Here is a 23293-nt window from a genome sequence, read left to right on the forward strand (position 1 = left end):
ATAATACTCCATAACTGAGTCTCGAATTCTAGATTCTTGATTGATTAATGGAAAAAATTTCCAATAATACACTGCAGCAATTGAGTCTCGAACTCTAAATCATTGATTGTGTGTCTGCGAAAATTACTAATAAACCTTAAAAGTATTTTCGGTGTAAAAATAAAAAAAAATATTAATGTAATTTAATTTAAGGCTAAAGTAGAGTCATTAGTATAAAGTAGGGGGCTCACCAGAGCAACGAAAAAGGAAAAAAAAAGCACCGTCAAAGGCTTCTCGTTCTTCAACTCTATCATCATCAAATCGTCGCCCAAAAATGAAAAAAAAAAAGAAATGCAATGAATGTGGATCGAACACACGACCTTCAAATCTTTAATCTGACGCTCTCCCAACTGAGCTATCCCCACTGATGACTTTATAATATGAATTCTATTTTAAATACTTTTAAAACAATTTTCAGTAAATGACTTTTCTTTTAGAAGATTGTATGTATAATTATGAAACATATTCATATATAAATAGGTTTGGAATGCTTTGTCGACAAAGCTGGAGTACCAGTTCTGCTTAAAGGATTTGATATTTAGTTATGTTGAGTGCTATGAAGTGTGGATAGTCTAAAATTTTTTAGTTTTGAAGTATTGGATATGGATACTATATGGATATGGATATAATACGTAAATACGCATATCAGATAGGCCAAAAATGTGTCATGTACTTTTTTGAGGATTCACCATGTGGATATGTCTTGGACACGGAAAGGATACGACTAGGATACGTTTTTCCAAATGCATTTGGGGAAAATTGAAAAAAGTTGAAAATTTCTAGGATTAATTAAAAAATATTAATAAAAATAAATTGGGTTGCGGACTTTTAAACCTTAAACCTTAATCTTTTCCTGCTCGCATCTCATCCTACTTACCTCTCATCACTTCTTTGGCATCGTGGTTGGTGCAATATTCCCTAGTTCAAATTTGGCCAGTTTGTCTCAAACTTGAGTTTTGATATTTGACAATATATGGAGATTGTAGGTATTGTTCATTTGAGAGATTGTTGGAACAATTCTCCACTGGTCAAAGGTTAACTAGTTTGATACGGGAGAGTAGTTAAATAGGTAAAGGCTAACTAAATACTTGACTTGGAAACTTTTAACTAAAGGTTAAGCAAGGTAAAGACCAAAATCAACTAGATGCTTGGCAAAAGAAGAAAAACTAAATGGTGTTGGGACCTTTGTGCCTGCTAGAAGGGGGGGTGAATAGCGTTTCGTCGCGCTTGCTCGTTCTTGCTTCGTCTTGATAATGTGCAGCGGAATACAAAGACAAAACAAAACAAAACACTCACAATGCTAACACCTAGGGTTTACTTAGTATCCACCTCAAGAAGATGTGACTAATCCAAGGATCCACACACACGACACAATCTCCACTATGAACACCTCCTTCTCGGTCACAACCGGAGGCGGAGAAGCCTCGTAGAAGCTCACACAACACCACTATAAGAAGAGAATACAGAAATACAAATGAAATACACTTCTTCTTGCTTACTTGTTGCTCGTTGTTGCCTCTTGAACCTTGGAGAAACACCTCCAAGTGCCTTCAAGAACTGGCAGTGAAGATCTGAAAGCTCGCGTGAAGAATCGCAGAAAAATCGCAAGAGAAATCGCAAAGATCTAGTGAAGAAAACGCTCCGCCCAGGCTTTATATAGTGCTCCTAATCGATCCAAAATCGTCCCAATCGATTGCGACGTCAGCACCAAGCAATCCCAACCGTCCATCGCCTGCAACCTGCTGAACGATCACTTCCCAATCGATCGACCGATCGATTGGGACCATCTAAATCAATCGGCCGATCGATTCAGACCCATTCTATTCTCTCTGGAAATGGCTGGATCGATCGGTCGATCGATCCAGCTGTTCTCTCGACTCCTCGCGCGAGAACTCCAGGTCCCAATCGATCCACTGATCGATTGGGACTCCCAATCGATCGCCCGATCGATTGGGAAGCCTTCTGTGCTTGTGAGTGATACTCACAATCGATCGACCGATCGATTGGAGTCATCCCACACTCACAGCACACTCCAATCGATCGGCCGATCGATTGGAGCCTTGTTCAATCGATCTCCCGATTGATTGAACACCCTGGACTTGACTCAAACTCAAGTCCAGCTTCCCAAACCCAACTCTCGGTCAACTGTGACCAGTTGGGTCTGCATGCCTAGCATTTGGCCACACCTGACCAACCTCGAACTAGCCATTCTAGCCTCCTCCATCAGCCTTGCGTCCCTCAGATATCTACCCATCCTTCACGCCTTGCCTTCAGGAACTTCCTTCAGCCTCATCCTAGTTATCGAGTTCTCCTTGCCAAATCACACTAGGACTTACCTTGCCAAGACCACATGCTTGGACTTACAACCTTTGCCAAGATCACACTTGGACTTTCTAATTGCCTGATTCCTCACCAGGACTTTCCCTTTGCCAAGATCACACTTGGACTTTCCAATTGCCTGGCTCCTCACCAGGACTTTCCCTTTGTCAAGATCACACTTGGACTTTCCAATTGCCTGATTTCACTTATCAGGACTTCCCCTTGCCTAGATCACACTAGGACTTTCCAATTGCCTAAACTTCAGTTAGGACTTCCTCCATTGCCTAAACTCCAGTTAGGACTTTACCAATGCCTAAACTCCAGTTAGGACTTCACTATTGCCTAAACTCCAGTTAGGACTTTCCCAGTCAAGTCTCCTGTCAACACTGACCTACTTGACTTGTCTTCTCATCAACCTGGTCAACCCTTTGACCATCTCCACAACTGGACGATTGCCCTAGCATTCTCCATATATTGTCAAACATCAAAACTTAAACATTACGACTCAAGTTTGACCCAACTCAAGCTTAGTCAAACTGGTCAAACTTGACTAAGGAAAATTGCCCCAACAATATCCCCTTTTTGATGTTTGACAACACCACTAAGTTAGGCTAAATCCCATAGTCTTAACATCTTCTTTATCACAAGGCTAAATCCCATAGCCTTAACTCTTCTTTATACCAAGGCTAAATCCCATAGCCTTAACTCCTTCTTTATCACCAAGGCTAAATCTCATAGCCTTAACTCCAACTTCATAACAAGGCTAAATCCCATAGCCTCAACAATTCCATGACAAAGTATGAATGAAGGTCTAACTACCTCCAATTCTCCCCCTAGAGGACAAAACTTCCCCTTCTCGAGATGAAGACCTAACTTAACCTCCAATTCTCCCCCTTTGTCACACATCAAAAATATTAAACCAACTCTTCTCCATAAGAGTTAACTCCACGTTGTTTTACAACCTCACTTGTTGTTAACAACACCACAATGAAGATTAGATCCTCTTCATTGTCCCCAAAGCTCCCCCTTGAGCTTTACTTCACTTCACTATGCTCATCCTAGAGCATTCATCATCGCATCAATGAAGGTATCATCCCCCTTCATTCTCTCCAATGATCCCCCTTGAGCCATGATCTCCATTACCATGCTCAACCTAGAGCATTCACCATTCTAACAATGAAAATCCCATTCATTGTATCCCAATGCTCAACCCCGAGCATCAATCTATTAACCACCTTTCATGGTCTTTGAAATAAGATTTATGTTTTCAAAGAGTAACTCCCCCTAAAAATATAGTTAAACTTCTATCATTGCACCAACAATGACCTGGAATTCCTAAATAATTAGGAAAATCAAAACTTGAAGTTTTGAGATCAAAATTCAATAATGAACTTAAATCTCACCCTAAAATCAACTTAAGTCTATACCTTAACCAGTCCATTCTTGTTTTCATCATGAAAACTTCCCCTAAGTATATACAAATGTATTCCAAAGGGTAAGAATGGTTAACGACCCTTGAAAACCAAAACTTGAAGTTTTAAGGTTTCAAAATTCAGAATTGAAACTAAACCTTATCCTAAACTTCACTTTGATTTCTTAACCAATCCATACTTGTTTTCACATGAAAACTCCCCTTAAATGTATACAAATGTACTCCAAGGGGTTTGAAATGGTTATTGAGATTCGAAGTGACTTGAAGTGCTGAAGTCAGGCTTTTCGGGCTAAAATCAGACTCCCCAATCGATTGAAGTTGGGACTCAATCGATTGAACTCACTCCAATTGATCCATTGATCGATTCCACGCACTTCTGTGCGCAGAAATTCCCTTTGAATTGATCGAATGATCGATCCAATCACTGGTCAATCGATCGCCTGATCGATTCAACACCCTTCTGTTCACGGGAATTGGCTTCCCAATCGATCGGCTAATCGATTGAATCCAATCCAATCGATCGGCTGATCGATTGGGTTTCTGATTTCCTGAAATTCAATTTCAGCGAACTTCAGAAACTCCCCAAAAATTCTACAAAAATCTAAAAATCATGAAAATTCATGTAGACACTACTTAGGGTATATACTATCAAGGAAAAATAGTTTTCTATAAAAATACTTCTTATTTTCAAAGATTGACACAAATTTGAAAACTTGTAAAAACTTTAGTGTTTTCTTCAAGTTTGTGTCTAACTATTCAATGATGATCACTATCAAAAGATAGTCTTCACCAAGGTTTTCCAAAAGCATTTTAACATTATTTTCAAAACCAATATCCAACCATGTTCTTTGGGCTCAATGCACATGACTTGTACATTAGCTTTCCCAATGATTGGAAGACATGGTGTTTTGATGAACCTAAAACTCAACGAGATGTACTAAATCAACATTTTGAGTTTTGTTCACCATCCTAACATCTCACTTGTATCTAATGTGTACTAAAACACATACAAGTCACCTTATAGTTCTTTGTGAGATGTAAATTTGGTTTTGCCCTAAACTAAGGGATCATGCATATCTATCTAGGCATTATAAGTGTTATGATCATCCACCTAGGACGTCATTTGGTATAATCCCACTTATTAGGATATTTACCATTCATAATAAATACCTTTTGTCCTTAATTACAAGGAAATTAAAATAATTCACGACGTGTTATGACATACATCAAAATGAATAATTTTCAAAAGAAAATTTCCTACAACTACATGATGTATATATGACATGACATGATATTTTTATATTTTTCATAATAAAAATGAATGCAACACATGATGTCATGACATATGATAAGCAATCAATCAAGGCATTTTAGCATAAATAAAATCTACCTAGATAATCTATCCAAGTACCCTTAAACCTTAGCTAAACCTTAAGATTTAATCCTAGATTACCTATGCCTCCCTTAAGAGAATGTCAAAACTCAACTTGGCATTTCTTTTGCCTTTATATGTATGTGTCAACTTAAATTAGGCATTAAATCCTCAAATTCTATTTGGCACATTTTACTCCTTTTAAGGAATAATCTTTGAGACTTAAGACTTAGTTCCTTAAGAACACACTAAGATCTCAACTAGACATTTCTTATCCTTCTTTCAAGTGTGCCAACTTACATTAAATGTGATTCCTCCAAGTTTGGCACAACCTACTCTTCCAAGGAGTAATTAATTTGATTAAGGCTTGAAATTCCTTTAACCCATTAAGAGAACACCAAAATTATAGCTTGGTATTCCTTTTTGTATTTGTGCCAATTTAAATTAAAAATCAAGACCCTCAACCTTTGGCACACTTTACTCTTTCAAAGAGTATCTCAATAATCCTTTTCATTTTCAAAGGTTAACAATAACCTTGAAAATGCTCTTAAGTGTCAACTTTAACAAGGTTGGGTTAAACTACCCTTCCAATTGTTGATACAGTCTGACCTGGATGTTGTTTTGATGTTGACACTGATTTAAGTTTCAATCAGATATTGAATTAACTCAGACAAATCAGGGTTGACTTGGTTGACCTGATTAATCTGATTGGGAAAAGTCCGAGCAAGGAGCTTGGCACGGGGGAAAGTCCTGGTGAGTGAAGCCAGGCAATTGGAGAAGTCCTGGTGAGTGAAGCCAGGCAATTGGAGAAGTCCTGGTGAGTGAAGCCAGGCAATTGGAAAAGTCCTGGTGAGTGAAGCCAGGCAATTGGAAAAGTCCTGGTGAGTGAAGCCAGGCAATTGGAAAGTCCTGGTGAGTGAAGCCAGGCAATTGGAAAAGTCCTGGTGAGTGAAGCCAGGCAATTGGAAAGTCCCGTGAGTGAAGCCGAGCAATTGGAAAGTCCGGTGAGTGAAGCCGGGCAAGGAAAATCCAGATGGATCAAGGGTGATCGGACATACGGTGTTGGGAAGTCAAGTATGGAAACTTGGCATGTATAGTCGGAGAAGAGCTCGGTAGCTCGGTCTCCGGTCAGGATTAAGGGTAGCAAGCTTGGAAGCTTGCCTCTTAAATCACGGCCTTGGATCGGTCGATGATCGATCCATGGCACAAGTGGCACGGGTGATCGGTCGGACCGATCCGGTGTTACTAAGTGTGTCTGATCGGTCTACGGACGATCGAAACACTCGATAGCATCTTGTGTTATTCGATCGGTCCGCCGACCGATCGGTGAGAACTCGATAGAATACTCGGTATGCTCTTGTATCGATCGACCGGTCTCGGGACGGTCGATTGATCTGATCGGTCCGAGACCGATCGGGCTTATCTTGTGACACCGATCGGTCGAGGACCGATCAGTTGAATTCTGATCGGTCCATGAGACCGATCGATCGAAAAGAGATTTGAGCGTATGGATCGGTCGCGGACGATCCATACTATATCTTTGCATGCACTTTCTCCGATTCTTTCGATTCAAAGTTGCTTTTGCCTAAATATTTCTAACCATCTGCTGCAAGATTTTGAGGTGCAGGTTACTGGTAATTTGCAATTGGTTGATTTCAAATTGAGCTTCATTAGTAGAGGATACCAGAGAGACTTTTGCTATGTTCCACTGTAAACCTGTTAAAGCAGCAAAATCGTGGCTGCGATCTGGCGGTGATCTGGCATCGATCAGCTCAACTCATGGTGATTGGGTGGAGCTCAGAGACACCAGTGAAGACCAGAATTCCATTGGTGTGAGCTCAGATGATCAGATGAGAAAGAAGCGTGATTGGCGATGCTATGGCTGGATGCAGAGATTTGCTGCAGTTTGGCAGGGATCCGTTGCGGGCGAAAGGCAGAGATGGCAGAGACATAAAAGGCTGGTTGAAGAGAGGGTTAATAAGAAGTTTCTTTGGGAAAGAAAAAAAAAAACTCTCTGTCGATCGGTGAAAAAGCTTTGACGCTCGGGGCTGAGAAGCGGCTGTCTCGACTTGCTCTCTGTTTCACTGACCTTCGCGTGACTGTAAGCTTAATTTTCATTCTCCTAAGTCACCAAGCTCAGTAAGTCTTGTGCTATATTCTACATACCTGTTGAGATTTTGTTGAGAGGTCACTCCACCGAGAAGGAGAAAGTTCATAGCCGGGTGTTCACCGGGGTTGATCTACCGAAGATCGGCTTGTCCACCTTACGGACACCGAGGAGTAGGGGCAAGTTATCCCCGAACCTCGTAAACACTTGAGTCACTGTGATTTGCTTTGTTTCTTCTCTTATTCTTATTCTGTTCTTAACTTGTTTTCCGCTGCGCTAACCACTCGTGTGAGTTTTATCTTTAAGTTTTAGCTTTTGAAGAGGCTATTCACCCCCTCTAGCCATCCAAGATCCTAACAAGTGGTATCAGAGCTTGGAGCTCTTCATCCGGCTTAACAACCTAAGAGCAAAGAGATGGCCATGAGGGAAGGTTTTAGCACAAATCGACCACCTTACTTTGAAGGGGCAGATTTCCAGTACTGGAAGGGACGCATGGAGTATTACCTAAAGACGGACATTGCCATGTGGTTCTCAGTCAAGGAAGGCTACACACCACCAAGAGATGAGGAAGGTAAGGAGCTCGAATCGTCAAGGTGGTCTACCGAACAACTCCGCAAAGCACAAGCCGATGCCAAGGCCATGGTCACCTTGCAATGTGGAATCGCCAAGGACCAACTAGTCAAGGTAGGTCCTTTTACTAGTGCAAGAGATCTATGGAACAAGCTCATTGAGCTTCAAGAAGGAACTCGGGACTCTCGAATTGCCAAGAGAGACTTGTTCCTCAACCAACTCCAGAACCTCACCATGAAGGAAAATGAGAATGTAAGTGAACTTCATGGTAGGTTTAAAGAGATCATTAACGGTCTCCATTCCATAGATGAACATGTAGAAAACCGCGATCTTGTAAGGTATGCACTTAAAGCTTTTCCTAGGAATGCCTTGTGGTCATCTATGGTAGATGCCTACAAGGTATCCAAGGATCTTTCAATTGTCAAGTTAGATGAATTTTTCTGTGAAATGGAATTACATGAACTTGCTAACAAAGGCCAAAAGGAGAAAGGTATTGCTCTTGTTGCAGGAGAAAGGAGCAAGGATGGGAGAAGGAAGAAGGAAAAGAAGAAAGAAAAGGAGATCTCCTCATCCACCTCTTCCTCCGAGTCCGATGACGAAGGCGAATCATCGTCATCAAGCGAAATGGCGAATTTCGTGAGGAGGATCATGAGAAGAAGCCGAAGATACAAAGGTAAACCTAATGATCCGAACATAGATAAATCTAACGTTACGTGCTATGAATGTAGTAAGAAAGGGCACTACCGAAGTGAGTGTCCTAAGCTCAAGAAGGAAGAACGAGCCAAGAAGAAGGAAGAACGAGCCAAGAAGAAAGAAGAAAGAAGCAAAAAGAAGAAGGCCCTTAAGGCCACTTGGGATGAGTCATCTTCAAGCTCATCCGAGGAAGAAGAGAAGAAGGAGAAGAGCACTCGCCATTTAGCACTCATGGCAAGGGAGGACTCCGGAAGCGATGGCAACTCAAGTGATGCTTCAAACGCGGCCTCATCATCCTCGGATGATGAAGAGGTAACCTCTTCTCATGTAGAAAAATGTTATAAGACTATTACTCATTTATCTACATTGCTTAAAAAGTCGAAAACAGAAAATAAATTGTTAAAAGAAGAAGTAGAAATGCTAAAGGCTCTTAGGGAAGATGAGGTTGATGACCTTCATCTAGAGCTTCTTGAAGATGAGAACAAGGCTTTGAAGAGTGAGGTTGAGAAGCTCAAGAAAATGCTTGAGAAATTCTCAACTAGCTCTAAGACATTAGACATGATCTTAAATGCCCAAAGGGCAGTCTACAACAAAGCCGGGATAGGTTATCAACCCAAAGAATCGAGTTTTATCTCATTAGTGTCTAGGACCCAATACCATAGATCAAATGATTCTAGGGTTCATGGAACTAGGAAGGGTATGACCAAAGCATGGGTTCCTAGGTCACTTCTTGTAGATGCATTAGGTCCCAAGATTTGGGTACCTAAAACATCTATCTTTCGTATCTTGTAGGCATTGATCGAGGGGGAGCACCTATCAACTTGGTTTGTTGATAGTGGATGCTCCAAGCACATGACCGGGGACAAATCTCTATTTGCTTCTCTTCAAAACAAAAGTAGAGGTAATGTGTCCTTTGGTAACAATGGTAGTCTTAAGGTAATAGGAGTTGGAGACATTCATATATCCGAAGGCCTTCATATCAAGAATGTCCTTCTAGTCAAGGGAATGACTTTTAATCTCCTAAGTGTCAGTCAATTGTGTGATACGGGTTACACAATTGAATTTCATTCAAGTCAATGTTTGGTTAAAAACATTGACACACTTGACACAGTACTAGTAGGCACAAGGGTAGACAATATTTATCAAGTATCATTTAAAAGTGCTACTAATGCTTTGATTAAGTGTTTCATGTCAAAAGAAGAAGAGTCTTGGCTATGGCATAGAAGGTTGGCACATGTAAACATGAAGAACATCCGGAAGCTAGCAAACAAAGGATTAGTGCGAGGCTTACCAAGCATCAAATATCAAAAGAACAAACTATGTGATGCATGTCAAAAGGGTAAGCAAACAAAAGCGGTTCATAAAGGTAAAAGCATTGTAAGTACTTCTACTCCGTTAGACTTATTGCACATGGACCTATTTGATTGCAGTAGTGTAATATCTTTGAATGGAAGTAGATATTGTCTTGTGATTATTGATGATTTCACTAGATATACTTGGACCTTCTTTTTGAAACATAAGGACCAAACCATAGATATTTTCATTTCTTTTTGTAGAAGAACGGAAAATGAAAAATCAACCACAATTAAAACCATTAGGAGTGATCATGGTGGTGAATTCCAAAACCATAGGTTTTAGAGTTTTGTCAAGAGAAGGGTTATAGACATGAGTTCTCTACTCCAAGGACCCCACAGCAAAATGGGGTTGTGGAGAGAAAGAACCGAGTCCTACAAGAGAAAGCATGCTTAATGAGTACTCTTTGCCGAGCTACTTATGGGCCGAAGCTGTGAGTACAGCTTGCTATGTGCAAAATCGAGTCCTAATACACAGATTTTTAGGAAAGACCCCTCATGAACTTTGGTTTGGGAAACCACCTACAATTAAACATCTTAGGGTGTTTGGTTGTAAGGTGTTTATCTTGAACACAAAGGATCATCTTGGGAAGTTCACGGCTAAGGCTGATGAAGGGATACTGGTCGGGTATTCACTCACCAGCAAAGCCTATCGAGTCTACAACAGTAGGACTAAATTGATTGAAGAGTCCTCTGATGTAGCTTTTGAAGAAATCCCTAATTTAAATGATCAATCAAGGGATGTAGAACAAATTCAATTCGAACTTAGAAGGCTAAGTTTGAATGACCAAGACATCGAAAGAGTCGAAATTGACTCTGATAATGATGAACAAGGACAACAAAGAACTCAGGTGGATCCATTGCCTGATATTGAGTCCTTGTCTGTGCCAAGTGAGACCACTCATGAGGCACCATCAGCACCAAGGCAGTCTAGGTTAGACACTAGTCACCCCCAAGACCAGATTGTGGGAGACATCCATCAAGGGGTTAGGACTAGGTCATTCTTTAGAAATGAGTCCAATGAGGTCGCTTTGATCTCAGAAATTGAACCTAGATTAATTGATGAGGCATTGCATGATCCTGAGTGGATCATAGCTATGCAAGACGAATTAGGTCAATTTGAAAGGAGCCAAGTATGGGACTTGGTTCCCAGACCTAAGAAGACCACCATTATTGGAACCAAATGGGTCTTCAAGAACAAATTGAACCAAAAGGGAGAGGTAGTTAGAAACAAGGCAAGACTTGTAGCCAAGGGCTATAGTCAAGTTGAAGGCCTTGATTATGATGAGACATATGCTCCAGTGGCCCGATTAGAGTCCATTCGCTTAATGCTAGCTTTTGCTGCACATAGAGGTTTCAAGCTCTATCAAATGGATGTAAAATCGGCCTTCTTAAATGGTCTCATTAAGGAAGAAGTTTATGTTGAACAACCACCAGGATTTGTGAATACCGAATCTCCAAATCACGTGTACAAGCTCAAGAAAGCACTTTATGGGCTTAAACAAGCACCACGAGCTTGGTACGAAAGGTTGTCAACATATCTACTAGAGAAGGGCTTTGTTAGAGGACAAATAGACCCAACACTATTTCTACGTAGAGATGGTGAAAATATTTTTGTAGCCCAAGTATATGTCGATGACATAATTTGTGGCTCAAACAACAAGGGCTATTTAAATGAGTTCATCACTCACATGGAGAGTGAGTTTGAGATGAGTCTAGTGGGAGAATTGACTTTCTTTCTTGGACTCGAAATCAAACAAACTAGAGATGGTATTTATGTCCATCAAGCAAAATACACTCAAGAGATGCTCAGAAAATTCAATATGAGTGACTCTAAGGAAGTGTCCACTCCAATGGCGACAAACACTCGCCTTGACAATGATGAGAGTGGAAAACCAGTTGATCTAACGCAATATAGAAGCATGATCGGTAGTCTTCTATATCTCACACCCAGTAGACCCGATATACTTTTTGCTGTGGGCATGTGCGCTAGGTATCAAGTCTGTGCAAAGGAATCTCATTTAATTGCAGTTAAAAGAATTTTGAGATATCTTAAGGGCACAATAAGAGTAGGTCTTTGGTATCCTCGTACCGAGTCTTTTGACTTGATAGGTTACACCGATTCCGATTATGCTGGGTGCAAATTGGATCGGAAAAGTACGAGTGGGGGTTGCCAATTTTTAGGGTCATCTTTAGTTAGTTGGTCAAGTCGGAAGCAACATTGTGTTGCTCTCTCCACGACCGAGGCTGAATATATTGCCATGGGAGAGAGTGTATCGCAATTGTTGTGGATGATACACACCTTAGAGGATTATGGATTTTCTTACAAGGGTGTACAAGTGCTATGTGATAACATTAGCACGATTAACCTAACTAAAAATCCAGTCCATCATTCAAGGACAAAACACATTGAAGTGCGTCATCACTTCATTAGAGATCATGTAGCTAGGGGAGACATTGCACTCACATATGTTGAGTCAAAGTCAAACCTAGCTGATATTTCACCAAACCCCTTCCGGAAAATGAATTTAGTCATTTAAGGAGGGAGTTGGGAATGTGTTTGGCTCCTTAGGTCATTAGAGTTTCACCATGATCAATAAGGACTATTAAAATGACAAGAGTAATTGGGACAAAAATTTGGGCAACTTGGGAACATCTCACATACACTATAAGGTTTAACAAAATGTTTTTGTTTGCTAGAAATGGGGTGAGATGCTAGGATCAACCAAATTATTCAAAATGTATCATGCATCCCTTGAATAATTAGGTTGAAGAGACATTAATTGAGTTTGGGGAACACCATTACACAATTCATGTGTATTTGGTTCCTAGATCTTACTCATACATTCCAACCAAGGAATCTTGGTTGGACTTTTGTCTAGAAATTGTCTAACATAGTTAATGTGTTTGGTTGATACTTTTTGCTTGATACATTTCATGACTTTGATTGATGTTAGGACAAGTTGATAAAGAAGTATTAGGAACTAAGACTTATTTTGACAAACTTGAAACTAATCATAGAGAGGACGAATTTTGGAATAGGTTATAGGTAGCCTATGTCAGTTTTGGGACTTTGCTTCACTACAGATTGTAGTTTCAGCAATTTCCTAAGTTTGTGAAGATTCACTGATTTTGAAGCTAAGAATCGAGAAGGTTTAAATTTTGAATTTCTAAGCCTTGAATGAGTTCAATTCTTGAGAGCAAATCATTAGGAATTATCCGTCTGATATCACTAACTATAATCTATGGGCTTCTAGGATCCTAGGAAGTTGTTGGAACAAAATTTAGGACTTTTGATACGAGTTTCAGATATCAGAAGTCTGAAGTATCAGACACTGATCGGTCGCTGGACCGATCAGGAAATTCCGATAGGTTCTGTTCGCGTTTTGAACGGTCCAGGGACCGATCCGCTATCTCCGATCCAAGGATCTGATCGTTCAATCCTTCTCCTGATCGGACGGCCGTCCGATCGGGTTGGTCACCTACCCTCTTAAAACCTCCCACTCTTTGGCGTCTCACGCGAACCCTACCTCTCCGCTTCTCTCGTTTTCTTCTTCCCAGCGCCGGCCGACCCTCGTTTCTTTCTCCGACGAACGAAGTAATGCCTCCAAGGTAACTTCCTCTTCCCATTCTATTCATCCTTAGCATTTTTTTTTTTTTTTTTTTTTAATTTAGTTCTCACTGCATTTGCGTTTTTGGGTCGGTACTCATCTGTTGTGGTCTTGTGCTCCCATGTGTACCCCGGTCATGTCCCATTTCCCATCCTTAGGAAGAAATCTGCAGGGGAGGGTACCTCTAAGTCGGATAAGTCCAAATCTAAGGTTCCTACCTCTTCCCGACCTCAACCATCAAGTTCGGGGAGATTCCCGAACCAACAGTTTGAGAAAAACTTTAAGGACAGGATTTTCAAGTTGCTCCCGTGTAGGTCGGTTGATAAGAAGTACATGAACGAATTTTGTCCGTCCATAACCGAAACTATCGCCTACTACAAACTTGACGCCTTGGTATATTTGGAGAGAGACATCAACCTTGACTTAGTCTCGGAATTCTATAATAACCTTCATCCGACTCCTGATGGTAGTTATAGAACAAGAGTGGCTAAGCAAAACATTGATGTCGACATAATTGCCTTCTTTGGGTATTTAGGTTGTCGTTTGTGTTCGGGGACGGTGTTCTCCATCTATCCTGTTTTGCCTGAACCCGTACCTCATCCTCTTGATGTCTCTTCTGACTCAATCTATGAGTACTTCTTTGGTCATCCGAGACTGGATGGTTTAGATGAGTTAGATGACGACTTTCCTACATTTGCAGCCCTTAGACTTTCTGCTCCTGACTACATTCTTTTCAAAATTGTCACACAATGTCTTCTACCTATCACCTCTAAACCGTTGGCAGAAATTCGACCATATCACTGTTTGATGCTTTATGGGTTACGTCGACGTCTAGATTTTGATATTATGTCGAGTGTCTATATGTCTATCATTTCCCATAGCGAACCGAGCGGCAACAACATCTATATGCCTTTTGGGCATATAATTACTGATTGGCTCGAGTCCATGGGTATTGACGTCTCTAGGGGGAGGATAGTGAAGATGGTCAGGCAGGATTGTCGACTTGGGAAACGTGCGTTTTCCAAGTCCGGAATCCTAAGTCAGGATGGGACGGTTAGGTGGAAGGATGGGAGGGCACTGGGTGAGTTACCACTCCCACGACAGGGTGCTCGTGCTCCTGCTCCAGCTGCACTTGTCGAGGCGGATCCAGATCTGCGCTGGCAGATCGCGGAGTTGGAGGACCGATTTGATCGCCACGAGGAGATGGTGGCTGCTGAGTTCGTTGGTCTACGTCTCCACATTGACCGACGCTTTGAGACCCTACAGAGACATCAGCTGGCTACTCATCAGGCGTTTATGGGATGGATGGCCAGCCACCCACCACCTCAGCCTTCTACAGACGATCCATCTTCAGGCAGGGGATTCTCTTATCCTGTTGCTGATGACACTGCTCCTCATGATGAGGATGCGAGTTGATTTTGATTATGTGATTGATTGTTGATTGTGCTACTTTGTTCTAGATACGATGTTGATTGCCTGTCCTGGATGGTTGCTACTTTAGACATTATGTTTATTTTCATGCGTTTTGTACTCCTATGATATCTTTTTCATGCTATGTATATGACATTGCTTGAGTTCTATCATATCTTACTTCTTTTTGTGGATTATGATATGGGTTTAAGGGGGAGGTGTTTGTCAGTCCTCATATTTTTTTTTTTTATATATATATACCTTTTCGGTGTTTGACAAAGGGGGAGAGAGTATTTGAAGTTTAGAGACGAATTGTAAACTCAATATGAAAAAGGGGGAGAAGATATTTGAGATATATCCGTCTTAGGGGGAGGATCCCGATTTCCCTAAAATTATGGATATGAAAGCATTTCTGATCTAAACTTAAATCGTGTTGTCAAACAACAAAAAGGGGGAGATTGTTGATACAGTCTGACCTGGATGTTGTTTTGATGTTGACACTGATTTAAGTTTCAATCAGATATTGAATTAACTCAGACAAATCAGGGTTGACTTGGTTGACCTGATTAATCTGATTGGGAAAAGTCCGAGCAAGGAGCTTGGCACGGGAGAAGTCCTGGTGAGTGAAGCCAGGCAATTGGAGAAGTCCTGGTGAGTGAAGCCAGGCAATTGGAGAAGTCCTGGTGAGTGAAGCCAGGCAATTGGAAAAGTCCTGGTGAGTGAAGCCAGGCAATTGGAAAGTCCTGGTGAGTGAAGCCAGGCAATTGGAAAGTCCTGGTGAGTGAAGCCAGGCAATTGGAAAAGTCCTGGTGAGTGAAGCCAGGCAATTGGAAAGTCCTGAGTGAAGCCGGGCAATTGGAAAGTCCCGTGAGTGAAGCCGGGCCAGGAAAATCCAGATGGATCAAGGGTGATCGGACATCTGGTGTTGGGAAGTCCAAGTATGGAAACTTGGCATGTATAGTCGGAGAAGAGCTCGGTAGCTCGGTCTCTGGACCGTCAGGATTAAGGGTAGCAAGCTTGGAAGCTTGCCTCTTAAATCATGACCTTGGATCGGTCGATGGACCGATCCAGATGGCACAAGTGGCACGGGTGATCGGTCGGCAGACCGATCGGGAGAAGAGAAGTCTGATCGGTCTACGGACCGATCGGTCAGCCTAGCACGCTAGTGATTATTACTGATCGGTCCGCCGACCGATCGGTGAGAACTCGATGGAATACTCGATATGTATCGTCTTGACGCCGGGACGAGTGATCTGATCGGTCCGGAGACCGATCGGCTTGTGACACCGATCGGTCGAGGACCGATCAGTTAGTTCTGATCGGTCCGCACCGATCGAACGATCGAAAAGAGATTTGAGCGTATGGATCGGTGCGGACCGATCCATACTATATCTGTTTGCATGCACTTTCTCCGATTCTTTCGATTCAAAGTTGCTTTTGCCTAAATATTTCTAACCATCTGCTGCAAGATTTTGAGGTGCAGTTACTGGTAATTTGCAATTGGTTGATTTCAAATTGAGCTTCATTAGTAGAGGATACCAGAGAGACTTTTGCTATGTTCCACTGTAAACCTGTTAAAGCAGCAAAATCGTGGCTGCGATCTGGCGGTGATCTGGCATCGATCAGCTCAACTCATGGTGATTGGGTGGAGCTCAGAGACACCAGTGAAGACCAGAATTCCATTGGTGTGAGCTCAGATGATCAGATGAGAAAGAAGCGTGATTGGCGATGCTATGGCTGGATGCAGAGATTTGCTGCAGTTTGGCAGGGATCCGTTGCGGGCGAAAGGCAGAGATGGCAGAGACATAAAAGGCTGGTTGAAGAGAGGGTTAATAAGAAGTTTCTTTGGGAAAGAAAAAAAAAAACTCTCTGTCGATCGGTGAAAAAGCTTTGACGCTCGGGGCTGAGAAGCGGCTGTCTCGACTTGCTCTCTGTTTCACTGACCTTCGCGTGACTGTAAGCTTAATTTTCATTCTCCTAAGTCACCAAGCTCAGTAAGTCTTGTGCTATATTCTACATACCTGTTGAGATTTTGTTGAGAGGTCACTCCACCGAGAAGGAGAAAGTTCATAGCCGGGTGTTCACCGGGGTTGATCTACCGAAGATCGGCTTGTCCACCTTACGGACACCGAGGAGTAGGGGCAAGTTATCCCCGAACCTCGTAAACACTTGAGTCACTGTGATTTGCTTTGTTTCTTCTCTTATTCTTATTCTGTTCTTAACTTGTTTTCCGCTGCGCTAACCACTCGTGTGAGTTTTATCTTTAAGTTTTAGCTTTTGAAGAGGCTATTCACCCCCCTCTAGCCATCCAAGATCCTAACACCAATTGGAGTGGACACTCTCTAAACCCATCTAGGGTGTAGAGAATATGTTCCTAGAAACCCAAAACCTATTGGTGCTCCTTGGATACTCTAGGTACTCACTAGGGATGACTTCCCTAGATACCTTCCTAAGGACCTTTCTAGGCTTCTTAAAAGCCTTGGTCACTTCTACTAGGTCACTCCTAGGGATTGCCTCCCTTGTGACTTTCCTAGTGACTTTGTTTGGCCTTTTAGGAGCCTTGGTCGCCTTTACTAGATCACCTCTAAGGATTCCTTCCCTTGTGACTTCCTTTGTGACATTGTTAGACTTCTTAGAAGTCTTTGTCACATTGATCTTAGCAAGAGTCCTTTTAGGGATAACTTCCCTAGTGACTTTAGCTTGACCCCTAGACTCAGGTTTTGTTCCATAGCCATATAGAACTCTATGATATGAAGGAGCATCCTTCTTAGCTTTGAGTTTGTATCCCAAACCTCTATATCCATTGGATGACTCTTGTCTAGCTTTTCCTAGGTTATGCTCATTTTGACCCACAAGCAAGTTCTCCATTCTTGCTAGGGTTCTCTCTAAGTCGTCAAGTCTTGACCTTAAGACTTGGTTTTCCACTCTTAAATCCATAGATTTGGATTTTTCTTGACCCCTATGAGCATTTCTATCCTTAGGCATATATCTATAATCCCTAGAGTTATTGCCTAAGTTGTTATTTACCTTCCTAACCTTAGGTGTGGTAAATCTAGCATGAGGAGGAATGTATTTATCCCTAGTTTGATCATGCTTTCTATTTTCATGGTAAATAGCATTTGAATGATGTACATTATTTCTAACATGCTTTTTACCATTTCTAATAGGAATTGCATTATTGAGGGTTACCTTGGGTTTGCTTTTCAAGGTTCCCCCTTGATGTGTGCTTCCTCCTCTAACTTTGATTGGCTTCTTCCCTTTAGGGCATTGACTCCGGTAATGCCCATTTTGATTGCATGAGAAGCACACAATGTGTTCCTTTCTCTTGTGCTTCGTGGGACCAATCTCCTTGGGCTTCTCCTTGCCCTTGGGTATCATTTGGCCCTTCTTCTTGGTCAATTTTGGATACTTGCTCTTGTAGTGCCCATGTTCCCTACACTCAAAACATATGATATGATTTTTATTATTTATTGACTTTGTTATACTTTCACGTGTAGGGTTGATGCTTGATTCTCCATTTGATGTAGCTTGAGTTGTGGAGGTAGCATCATCTTTTTCTTCTTTTTCTTCTACTTCCCTTGAGGATATGGATGCTTCCATCTCTTTTCTCTTGAGGATGTAGAAGATCTCTCCTCATCTTCTTTTTCTTCCTCTTCTCCTCTTGAGGGTGTAAGTGCTTCCACTTCTTCTACCCTTGATGATGTGGATGCTTCCTCATCATCTTTCTTATCCTCCTCTTCTTCGGATGTTGACCTAGTGTCAACATCAGATTGGTCCTTCTCTTCTTGGACCAATGAGCCATTCTCCTTGGGTTCCTCCACTCCTTAAAATCTTGTAGGGTCTTCATGAAAAGCAATGATCTTTTTCCAAAGATCACTTGCATTTGAACATTCACCTACACTTGACAAAATATTAGAGGGTAATAAATTATTCAATATTCTTGTTACCTCCTCATTTGCCTCCGATTGCTCCTTTTGTTCTTCGGTCCAATGTCGAGCTTTGAGGTGTTTACCCTTCTTATCCGTTGGAGCTTCAAATGGGTCTTCCAAGATCACCTATTGGTTCCACTCCATTTGGAAGCATGTTTCCAATCAGCTTCTCCAAAATTGAAAGTCCTCTTTGTCATATGGCGGTGGAATTCGGATGTCCCATCCGAGAGGTCCTCCCATGTCCATCTTCTTCTTCCTCTAGCTTTTTGCTCTCTTGGCGGTTAGTCCTCAGAAGAGCGGCCTCGCTCTGATACCAATTGTTGGGACCTTTGTGCCCGCTAGAGGGGGTGAATAGCGTTTCGTCGTGCTTGTTCGTTCTTGCTTCATCTTGATAATGTGCAGCGGAATACAAAGACAAAACAAAACAAAACACTCACAACGCTAATACCTAGGGTTTACTTGGTATCCACCTCAAGAAGAGGTGACTAATCCAAGAATCCACACACACGACACAATCTCCACTATGAACACCTCCTTCTCGGTCACAGCCGGAGGCGGAGAAGCCTCGTACAAGCTCACACAACAACACAACACCACTACAAGAAGAGAATACAGAAATAAAAATGAAATACACTTCTTCTTGCTTACTTGTTGCTCGTTGTTGCCTCTTGAGCCTTAGAGAAACACCTCCAAGTGCATTCAAGAACTAGCAGTGAAGATCTGAAAGCTCACGTGAAGAATCGCAGAAAAAACATAGGAGAAATCGCAAAGATCTAGCGAAGAAAATGCTCCACCCAGGCTTTATATAGTGCTCCCAATCGATCCAAAATCGTCCCAATCGATTGTCACGTCAGCACCTAGCAATCCCAGCCGTCCATCGCCTACAACCTGCTCAACGGTCACTTTCCAATCGATCAACCGATCGATTGGGACCATCTAAATCGATCGACCGATCGATTCAGACCCATTCTGTTCTCTCTGGAAATGGCTGGATCGATCGGTCGATCGATCCAGCTGTTCTCGCGACTCCTCGCGCGAGAACTCCAAGTCCCAATCGATCCACTGATCGATTGGACCGATCGATTGGAGCCATCCCACACTCGCAGCACACTCCAATCGATCGACCGATTGATTGGAGCCTTGTTCAATCGATCGCCAGATCGATTGAACACCCTGGACTTGACTCAAACTCAAGTCCGGCTCCCCAAACCCAACTCTCAGTCAACCGTGACCAGTTGGGTCTGCATGCCTAGCATTTGGCCACACCCGACCAACCTCGAACTAGCCATTCTAGCCTCCTCCATCAGCCTTACATCCCTCAGATATCTACCCATCCTTCACGCCTTGCCTTCAGGTGCTTCCTTCAGCCTCATCCTAGTTATCGAGTTCTCCTTGCCAAATCACACTAGGACTTACCTTGCCAAGACCACATGCTTGGACTTACAACCTTTGCCAAGATCACACTTGGACTTTTCAATTGTCTGATTCCTCACCAGGACTTTCCCTTTGTCAAGATCACAATTGGACTTTCCAATTGTCTGGCTCCTCACCAGAACTTTCCCTTTGCCAAGATCACACTTGGACTTTCCAATTGCCTGATTTCACTTATCAGGACTTCCCCTTGCCTAGATCACACTAGGACTTTCCAATTGCCTAAACTCCAATTAGGACTTCCTCCATTGCCTAAACTCCAGTTAGGACTTCACCATTCCCTAAACTCCAGTTAGGACTTCACCATTCCCTAAACTCCAGTTAGGACTTTCCCAGTCAAGTCTCCTGTCAACACTGACCTACTTGACTTGTCTTCTCATCAACCTGGTCAACCCTTTGACCATCTCCACAACTGGACGATTGCCCTAGCATTCTCCATATATTGTCAAACATCAAAACTTAAACATTACGACTCAAGCTTGGCCCAACTCAAGCTTAGTCAACTGGTCAAACTTGACCAAGGGAAATTTCCCCAACAAATGGGTCATAGAGGAGCGGACACTTGGTGTGGAAAGTCCTGGTGAGTGAAGTGAGGTAAATAGAAAGTTCTGGTGAGTGAAACCAGACGGTCAGAAAATCCTAGTGAGTGGAGCTAGGTAGAAGAAAATCCTGGTGAGTGAAGCCAGGCTGTTAGAAAGTCCTAGTAAGCGAAGCTAGACAAAAGGAACCTTCGTGAGTGAAGCTAGGTGGAAAAAGTTCAAGTGGGTCATGAAAGACCAGACATTTGGCATGAGGAGGAAAATCTAGGTGGGTCAAAAGTTGATCGGACACCTGGTGTCTCGAACTTTAAATATCTGATTATGCGTATGTGGAAATTACTAATAAACTTTGAAAGTATTTTCGGTGTCAAAATAAAAATAATATTAACATAATTTAATTTTATGCTAAAGCAAAGTCATTAGTATAAAGTAGGGGGCTCACCAGAGCAGCGAAAAAGGAAAAAAAGCACCGTCAAGGGCTTCTCGTTCTTCAGGTCTATCATCGTCAGATCATCGCCCGACAATGAAAAAAAAAAAAGATATGTGGTGAGTGTCGATTGAATACACGACCTTCAGATCTTCAGTTTGATGGTCTCCCAACTAGGTTATCCCCGCTAATGACTTTATAATAAGAATTCTATTACAAACATTTTTATAATAGTTTCCAATAAATGACTTTTCTTTTAGAAGATTGTATGTATAATTAGGAAACATATTCACATATAAATGGGTTTGGAATGCTTTGTGGGCAAAGCTAGACTACCAGTTCTGCTTAAAGGATTTGATATTAAGTTATGTTGAGAGCTATGTAGCATGGATAGTCTAATTTTTTTTATTTTGGAAGTATCAGATATGGATACTATACGAATATGGATATAATACGTAAATATGCATATTAGATATGACTAAAAATGTGTCATGGACTTTTTTTAGGTTTGACCATGTGGATATATTTTGGACACGGCAAGGATACTACTAGGATACATTTTTCCGAATGCATTTGGGGAAAATTGCAAGTATTTAAAATTTATAGGGGTTAATTGAAAAAACTTGAAAATTTCTAGGACTAATTACAAAATATTAATAAAAAAGAATTGGGTTATAAGCTTTTAAACCTTAATCTTTTTCTACTCGCATCTCATCCTACTTGTCTCTCATCGCTTCTTTGGCATCGTAGTTGGTACAATTGTCCCTAGTTCAAAGTTGGCCAGTTTGACTCAAACTTGAATTTTGATATTGAACAATATATGGAGATTGTAGGTATAATTGTCCATTTGGGAGATTGTTAGAACAATTCTTCATTGGTCAAAGGTTAACCAGTTTGATCGGGAGAGTAGTTAAATAGGTCAAGATTGACTAGATACTTGACTGACAAAGTTTTAACTAAAGGTTAGGCAAGGGCAATACTAAAACCAACGGAATGGTTGACAGAAGAAGAAAAACCAAGTGGGTCATAGAAGAACAGACACTTGGTGTGAAAAGTCCTAGTGAGTAAAGTCGGACGGATGGAAAGTCCTAGTGAGTGAAGTTAGGTAAATGAAAAGTTCTGGTGAGTGAATCTAGACAGTTGGAAAGTCCAAGTGAGTGAAGCTAAGTAAAAGGAAATCCGTCAAGCAGCTAGAAAGTCCTAGGGAGTGAAACTACGCAGAAGGAACCCCTGGTGATTGAAGCTAGGTGGAAAAAGTTCAAGTGGATAATAGAGGACCAGACATTTGGCATGAGGAGGAAAATCTAGGTGGGTCAAAGGTTGATCGGACACCTGGTGTCTCGAACTCTAAATCCCTGATTGTGCATATGTAAAAATTACTAATAAACCTTGAAAATATTTTCGGTGTGAAAATAAAAAAACATTAACGTAATTTAATTGTAGGCTAAAATAGAGTAATTAGTATAATGAAGGGCGCTCACTAGAGCAGCGAAAAAAGGAAAAAAAAAAACCACCTTCAAGGGCTTCTCGTTCTTCAGCTCTATCGTCATCAAATCGTCATCCGAAAATGAAAAAAAAAAAAGATATGCAATGAGTGTGGGTCAAACACACGACCTTCAAATCTTCAATCTAACGCTCTCCCAACTGAGCTATCGCCGCTGATGACATTATAATAGGAAATCTATTTTAAAACTTTTATAATAGTTACCAATAAATGTATTTTCTTTTAGAAGATTGTATGTATAATTACTAAACGTATTCACATATGAATGGGTTTGGAATGATTTGTGGGCAAAGCTGGACTAGTTCTGCTTAAAGGATTTAATATTTAGTTATATTGAGTGCTATGTAGCGTGGATAGTGCAAAATTTTTTATTTTTGAAGTATTGGATACAGATATAGATATAATACGTAAATAAGCATATCAGATACGACAAAAAATGTGTCATGAATTTTTTTGAGGTTTGACCATGTGGATATATTTTGGACACGACAAGGATACGATTAGGATATGTTTTTCCAAATGCATTTAGGAAAAATTGTAAATATTTAAAATTTATCG

General features: G+C 41.4%; 1 non-coding gene across 1 annotated transcript; it reads right to left on the reverse strand.

Annotated features, from left to right (window-relative positions):
* Window positions 1-331: 331 nt before the first annotated feature.
* On the reverse strand, window positions 332-404 carry TRNAF-AAA. The gene has a single exon. It is a non-coding gene; the product is annotated as a tRNA-Phe (tRNA).
* Window positions 405-23293: the final 22889 nt, after the last annotated feature.

Source organism: Zingiber officinale, chromosome 4A, assembly GCF_018446385.1.
Source record: "Zingiber officinale cultivar Zhangliang chromosome 4A, Zo_v1.1, whole genome shotgun sequence".
In the NCBI taxonomy this organism is placed as follows: Eukaryota; Viridiplantae; Streptophyta; class Magnoliopsida; order Zingiberales; family Zingiberaceae; genus Zingiber; species Zingiber officinale.